The sequence below is a fragment of the Helianthus annuus genome, chromosome 1, assembly GCF_002127325.2.
Source record: "Helianthus annuus cultivar XRQ/B chromosome 1, HanXRQr2.0-SUNRISE, whole genome shotgun sequence".
NCBI lineage: Eukaryota > Viridiplantae > Streptophyta > Magnoliopsida > Asterales > Asteraceae > Helianthus > Helianthus annuus.
The window spans coordinates 107,489,069-107,497,405 of record NC_035433.2 but is presented as its reverse complement, the minus strand read 5'-3'; positions in this window follow the sequence as shown (position 1 = coordinate 107,497,405).

Sequence of the window (8,337 nt, the reverse complement as noted above, 5' to 3'; positions counted from 1 at the left end):
CCCACTGACCTTAGAAAACTTTAGGAACTCAGCATGCTTAGGGTCAATATTTAACAACCAACAAATTCTAATAGAGAAAACAAATTAATGACGTTAGTAATTGTAGTTTCTCTTGTTGAGGATTATGTTAGGTTAGATAAGATATCTAAGTGTGCCCACAATTAAGCAACAATGAAACTTTTGTAAAGGTAGCTTTAGATTTTAAGGAGACAAGTTTTGATAGAACAGTGTCAAGATGGAGCAGTGTCTTGTACAAGAGGTGTGTAAATTGAAGTAATATAAAGTTTTCACTCCCCACCTCTTGCAACTATTGCAAGTTATTATTAAGACACTTAATGCTCCCACTGATCTTTAATATCTCTAGAATGCTACCAGAGAAGTTTCAATGAGCTACGTGACGTGGGAACCTATCACATATACGTTAGACTTTATTTGATTCCTTTAATGTCCAGATATCATGAGAAACTTTAGGGACATGTTTAATAGAAATCTTATTAAGTACATATATGAATAGATTTCTTTTAAAAACTGTGGGCCATATACGACAATTTTAGATACAAGTAGATAGTCTTTAAATGATAAATGAATTATGTCTGAATGTTCCATTTGGAATAAGTTCCACGAATGTCAATGAATGACTTATGATGGACCCATACTTATTCCTTGAGCCAAGTGATATTTAGGGCTATAACGTCATGATTTAAAAACACTTAGAATGAGATTAGATAAGAAATCATACTCATTAACCATGTCATGATTTCTCATGAATTTTGGTTATAATGGATGAAATTTGTAAGTCTCATTTTCCTTCTGTCAATTTTTTTCATTTGCATGATGACAAAAGTTGTGAAAGTGTAAGGTATCATCTAGTTTTATCTTAATAATGTTTCAATCCAGGTATTTAGAACAAATAAGATGAGAGTTTAAGATAAGTGTGACTTTATGTTGACTATGCAAACCTCACAACCTTCATAACATTGCTTAATTATGATACTATATTCTGATTAATACTCAGAATATATGCACGGTATCGAAAAACGTTGTTAGAAGATTGCTTATTATTGTTCTTATAGCCTTAACATTTAATCATGTCACTAACTCTCATGTTAGTTATTTGTTAATTTCTGGTAAGGAAACGTTTAAAACTAGAGTGAAGTAATCATGTGTTAATAGGAATATTATAATTAGTAGACTTAAATATCTTTAATAAGTGACTATCTAATTAATTCATCCAACTGTTCTTTAGAATAATGGATAGTCTCGTTGCTTATGTTTAGTCTAATGACATAATTATGCAGTGAGATTTTCCTTTGAAGAAACTTAGAGTTGGGATTTTGTACTTGTATTTTGTCAATGGACCTTAGAACAATCATCTTTTAAAGTTTAAGTGGTTGTAGGGTGAGTAACAATTTATTTTCCAGCTTCAAACATTTATTTCTCTGTACATATGTTGCTTATCAACACACTCATTATACTTTGGTATTGTTGAGTGTTATAGCTGATTTATAAGGCATCAAATTGTACAAGTGAAAATCTTAATATGTAATGTACTGGAAAATGTACTTATTTCCATGCGTAAGCCCTTAACTATATGGGTCATGATATTGTACATTATAATGTATTCACATATACCACTTAACTTTATAGTTTAGAATTTTAAAAGAATGCATGCATCTTAGGAGTTCTAGTGATTATTCCATATATAAGAGATTAGCCTTAGGAAAATCTTAATCTGAAATAACTTTAGTGATAGCATTATGTTAGAGAGTTCCTGATTATCATAAGAGACATCATGTTCGATTTGTCCTGATCATCATGCTCTAATTTTCTTCTTTATAATCTTTATCAGAAGAGAGCAATAGGATTATCGTGTCTTAAGAAATAATCAAGGATTTAATTTAAGAGCTAATTCCAATAGAAACTTTAAATAAAGCAAACATTTTGGGTTTAGGAATTAGAGTGGATGAGATATATGTAGAAGTAAATTATAGTGAGTAAAATTATGGGTACTTAAAATAAGGCAGACGAAATGATCATAAAATTAAGTAAGGATCATTAATATAAGGATCATTATGTGAAGAGATTGTGATATGTCTATTACTAACATCAAAATAATAGACTTAGTAAAGTCCTACTTAAACAAAGACAAATCAGCTTTGGCCAGAAGTGTAATCATTTAAGTATGTGTGCAAAGTAATCGTGACAAATCAGCTTTGGCCAGAAATGAGACAATCACTTTAGTTATGCACTTGTCAAGCATGCTAAACATAAATGAATTAAATCAGCTTTGGCCAGAATTAAGACATTTCACGTTTGTAATGCATACTTAACATAGCTTTTATAATACTTGAACAATAAATAGATGCATCAAATCAGCTTTGGCCAGAAGTGATACATCAGAAGCTCATTCAAGTTAAGCCATTTTGGTTTTGTAAAAGATTATTTGATCCTTATTAATTAACTAAGTATTTACAAAACCAATTATTAATTAGCTAATTCTTAGTTCACATTAAATAGCCTAAAATTATGAGGTTTCGAGTGAGATCTCGACTCAGTTATGAGGTCTCAAGTGAGATTTCGAGTCAAGTCTCGACTCATCTGTAACATTATGAGGTCTCGACTCATTAAGGTCTCGAGTCGCAACCTCGGTGTCTCGAGTCGTAATTATGGTCTCGACTACTGTGTTTTATGAGATCTCGACTCAATGATGAGGTCTCGAGTCGCAACCACGGTCTCGAGTTGTGAAGATTGAAGTCCTTAGTCGGAACCTTAGTGGTCTCGATCGAAATCGTTGTCTCGAGTCATAAAGATTTGAGAACACTTATGATTTCGAGTCGTGACCTTGTGGTCTCGAGTCGAGATCTTGGTCTCGGCTCGTTAAAATTTATCTCGAAACTCCTGTTACAGCTGATTAGTGTGATAAGTTTGAATCAGCTAATTTTAAGGGATTTTGATTATAATTTCAAAATATTTCTGTGCAACCAAGTTAATTATTCGATTATAATAAAAAAAATAATATTTTATTCGAAACTTGGAGATAAAGTTACACAACTTTAGGAAATATAATCAAAATCTAATCTATCACAAAATTAACTAATATTGCAATAACATAAATGAAGCAAATTAATTAATATAATAATTAATTAAAAATGAATGAATCGATGAAGAATACAATCCATTCCAGTGACTTCAATTTATTTGTACATATTAAAAAATAGAAATCAAAGAAACCATCAATTATTATATATGAATACGTAAAGTAATCCACTTCTATTATAAATTCATGAAGTGCAAAACAGAAAGCGATTCAGTGAATTGAGTATGGTTTCAAATATTTAATCCAACATCTACTATGGTGTGGGAACTAGTAACGAAAAAAAAAGGGTCTGAACGATTTTGATTATTTTCCAAGAAACGATTTAGTAATCATCAAAGATAAAAATAATTTTGATTGATTTTGGTTTCCAAACCGATTCATTGAATTCTTTGATTGAATTGATATAATCAACATCAGCTCTGATACCACATGTTGATTATATCATAAGAACAAGGGTAAAACATAAACCCTAATGATGTCAATTCAATCATGAACAATAAAATAAGACGTGTGTACCTGATTAGCCAGTCACCACACCAGAGAGGGAAGTAGACGTCATGTTCGTCAGATTGGTCTGGTTCCCCTTTAGGATGTATCTTCATGATGGTAGTACCGAGTTCTTTAGGGTTGAAGAACTCGTAGTAATGGAGAGAGAGGAGGGGTGATATTGAGTGTGATGTTATGAATGTCTAACCTTAATCCCTCTCTAATAATCTCCTTATATACACCCAATGGGAAACCCAATTAGTTAATTAGGGTAATCTGGCCCATCAACAATTACCAACTAATTTATTATAGGTTTTAATATATTTTGATCCATATTATATAAATGATAATGATGGCTACTAGATTAAATAAATAAATTAAAATATTTAATCTTACATTCAATGCGCTGCTAATGATGTATCTGTACTTCTGGAGCAGAAACCTGCTGATACTTTTGAAGAGCAGAAAGACTTGTTGAATAACGAGGCTTCTCCAAATGCAGAACCCGTATCTGGCTATAAAGAAGAACCTGCACAAAAGATGCCCGATTTAGGGCCAACAGATGCATTGCCATCAATTGAAGTGGAAAAGGAAACTTGTTTAACAGATGATGAATCTCGTGTGACAGTTGCAAAAAAATGGTTCCTTAGAGGCAAATACAGGTCTTGTTGATTGAAAGTAGATTGCGGTTAAGTTGAGTTAGTCGATTAGCGAGTTTAGTCTATTGATTAGCATTTAACATCGAACCTATATGCTGCTGATTGCATGGGATGGGTTGATTTATCCTTCATATTCTTACATTGAGTTTTTAGCAAAACACCAAATCATCAAATTGGTTCAGATTTTATAGATTACAGTTCTTTAACAGGCTGGTGTTTTTTTTAATTTATGTTTTTGCTTTTTATTTTTTTATTTTGCATTGGGTGAATTTGTATCCCTGCAAGTCATGGCTAAAGGTAGAGGTGGCGAAATCAATGTCAGAAGTTCACCTTTAGTCCCTAATGTTTTATTTTTATTTTTTAATAATAAGGGTATTTTGGTCATTTTTAGTGGCGGAGCTTGACCAAAAGTTTTGAGGGGGTGTAAAGTGATGGGACCCAAATTTTTTTGAGTTAATTGCCCGGATGGTCCCTGTGGTTTCACGTTTTTTTCACGTTTAGTCCCCACCTTTTGGAAATAGCAGGTATGCTCCCTATGGTTTGTCATTTTGTTACTCGGAACTCAGGGGACTATCCGAGTAACAAAATGACAAACCATAGGGAGCATACCTGCTATTTTCAAACTAACTTTAATATACTCAGGGACTATTCGAGTAACAAAATAACAAACCATATGGAGCATACCTGCTATTTTCAAAAGGTGGGGACTAAATGTGAAAAAACATGAAACCACAGGGACCATCCGGGCAATTAACTCAATTTTTTTCCCTATCGTTATTTCGGGTCGGCTATTCGATTCAGGTCGGGTCAAATAATAATAGTTCCAAATAGAACTAAAAAAAAATCATTCATTCAAAGGACCCATTCTTGCACATAGAAAAACTAAATATTGTATAACAAACAAAAAACAATATATATATATATATACACACACACATATAACGATACAAGATAAATGGAACCTGGACGAAGAATTATAAAGCACGACGACCTTAAAGATTTTTGAATTCAGTTGTGATTTAGTTTATTGTGTGGTGGGTAATCTAGGTTTAAACAAATAAGAGTTCAAATATATTTACCAAACTACCCATCATTTATATACAAAGTGGATAAATATGGGGTATGATAAATATACCTAAAATAAAGATTAATATACCCAAAAGTCAAATTTAGTAATGATTAACTACTTTATTATATTATTTTATTATAAAGTTAAAAGTAATAGTTATGTTTTAGAGTAAACTTCTGTTTTGCTCCCTGTGGTTTGGTCACTTTAACGGTTTTGCCCAAAACTTTTAAAAATAGCCATTTTACTCCCTGATCTATCAAGCTTATCTCCATTTCACTCCCCGCCCCTAACGCCATCCAATTCAACTATTAAATCTTGGTCACATGCCCCTCACATAAGGGGCATTTTAGTCTTTTCCCATCCCAATTAATAAAGATTTAATTATTTTTTATTAAGTTATGCAGATTCTAAAACCAAGTCTATCTCTTCCACCCCTACCATCTATCTCTCTCTAAACCCAACATCTTCTTCAAAGATTCCGGTCACCACCACAATAGTTCCGGTAACCACCGCCACCACAGTAATTCCGTCAAACCGCCACCACCACCTCGTCATTAGAACCACCACAACTAACACAGATTCATCTAGAAAGTGGTTCACAGTCAACTTGTTTTGGGCACAATTTGGGGGTTGAAGCCATGTGAAAAAACAGATCTGATGGTGACAGCGGATTCCTTAGGTGGTTGCTACCACCACTTTCTCTCTCTCTACATCTGCCACCACCACTCTCTGGATAAAGCCTGTGGTGGTCGCCGTAGTTTTCAGATCTGGCAGTCGGAGTTTATACACTATGGGTTTCGTGTGATGGAGATGATTTGATGTAGCCGCCAGAAGTCTCAGATCTGGCCTCCGATTTGGTGGCTGGGGTTTGCTCAGATCTGATAAAGAGAATGCGGATGAAGATGATTAGGGTTTCGTGTTATGAAGATGATGCTAATAGTGGTGGCAGTTGGTATTGGTGGTGGTGGTGGTGGTTAATGTTGACCTGCACATATACGGTGGAAAACAAAATTGAATTTGGTAATGTTGGTTTCGAGTTATGTCTGACATATGGTTCTGCACATGTATGGTGGTATAGGAAAGCAAAATTGAATTTGGAATTTGGAATTTATCTGGAGATCATGGGGTGGTGATTTTCTTTTATAGTAAAATGTTAATAAATAGAAGGGTAAATTACTTTTTGAGTCCCTGTGTTTTATAGGTTTTAACTAGTTGAGTCCAAAAGTAAAAAGTTTAACGACCTGAGTCCCTATAAGCATTTTCTTTAACCATTTGAGTCCAAATTTCTAACTCAGTTAGATAGTCTTAATTAACTTTTTTTAAAATGACCAAAACACCCTTTTATATTAAAAGAACTTATTTACTCTTATTATTATAATTACATATACATACAAACACAGAACAATGTGCATCTCTCTTCCTCATCCCTCTCTCTCTTCCTGATCTCTCTCACAACCACCACCACCACCACCACCACCGCCACGATCACCGTGGTTTCAATCGAGCTGAAAATACCAGCATTTTTTCAATCGAGCGTAGCACTACATATTGCAAAGCACCACCGGTCAACCATACACATCAAGAACACACAAAAATATTCAAACCCACAAGTTCCAAAACACCAAATAGTTTCCACTTTCTAGTTTAAGAATAAAAAATACCTGCTGAAAAGACAGAATATCCGAGCTGAACCGCATCCATTCACCCTTATCACAATTAATCGATTTCGATACATTCTGAATCAATATCCCACCCGGGATCACAATATCTCTAACCTGTTCATCATCTATCCCAATCAACCTCGACTCGGGTGACTTCCCTTTACAATATTTCAATCTCAAATCCTCCGTAAGATCATACCCCAACCCAATCGCCCCGATCGCTTCCTCTGCGGCCGCCATCATCTAAAAGGTTGAGACCGGGGCAGCGAGTGAATGGTAAATATCGTATGTATTCCTTGAATTGGTGTATTATAGAAGTTAGGGTTTATAATTTGGGAATAGGGATGAATAAATAAAATTCGAAGCCAATTTGATTTGGTGGTCAGATTTGAATGATGGCGGGTGGGATGGTGAAGGGTGCGGCGGTGGTGATGAGATCTGGTGGATGATGGTGACGGTCTGAGGCAGTTTCAGGTTTAGTGATGGTGGCCAGTTGTTGGAATCTTCATCTGTGCATCTTGTGCTTCCAATCTACTGGTGGTTGTTCGGCCTCTGATGTAATGGTGATGCAGTGAAGTCGGATTGTTGGAGGTGGTGCGGCGGTGGTGATGGTAGTGCGACGGTGGTGCAGTGGAGGTGTGGTGGTGGAGGGTGCTAGGATGTGCAGATAAAGAGAGGTGTTGGTGTTGCGGTGTTGGTGGTAGTGATGCGGTGTTGATGCGACGATGTTGGTGTAGGTGGTTGTGCGGTGGTGGAGGAGGTAATGGTTGCACGGTGGTGGAGGTGGTGATGGTTGTGGTGTGGTGGTGGTTTTCTTGAGAGAGAAAGGTATGTTAGAGAGAGAAAGATCTTAGGTATATATATAGAGAGAGAGAGGTGTGTGAAATGTGTGTGCAGGTGTTTATAATAATATATATAATATTAAAATATTTATGCATTAAACACTTGTTCCTTATACTCTTGTGCATATAAGACTTGTACTTTGGATGTAAATGACCAAATTACCCTTGTAGTTAACAAACTTGGTGGATGGAGTTAGAAATTTGGACTCAAATGGTTAAAGAAAATGCTTATAGGGACTCAGGTCGTTAAACTTTTTGATTTAGGACTCAACTAGTTAAAACCCATAAAACACAGGGACTCAAAAAGTAATTTACCCTAAATAGAAATATGTTAAAAATATATAGGATGGGAAAAGACTAAAATGCCCCTCATGTGAGGGGCATGTGACCAGGATTTAACAGTTGAATTGGATGGCGTTAGTGGCGGGGAATGAAATGGAGATAAGCTTGATAGATCAGGGAGTAAAATGGCTATTTTTAAAGGTTTGGGGCAAAACCGTTAAAGTGACCAAACCACAGGGAG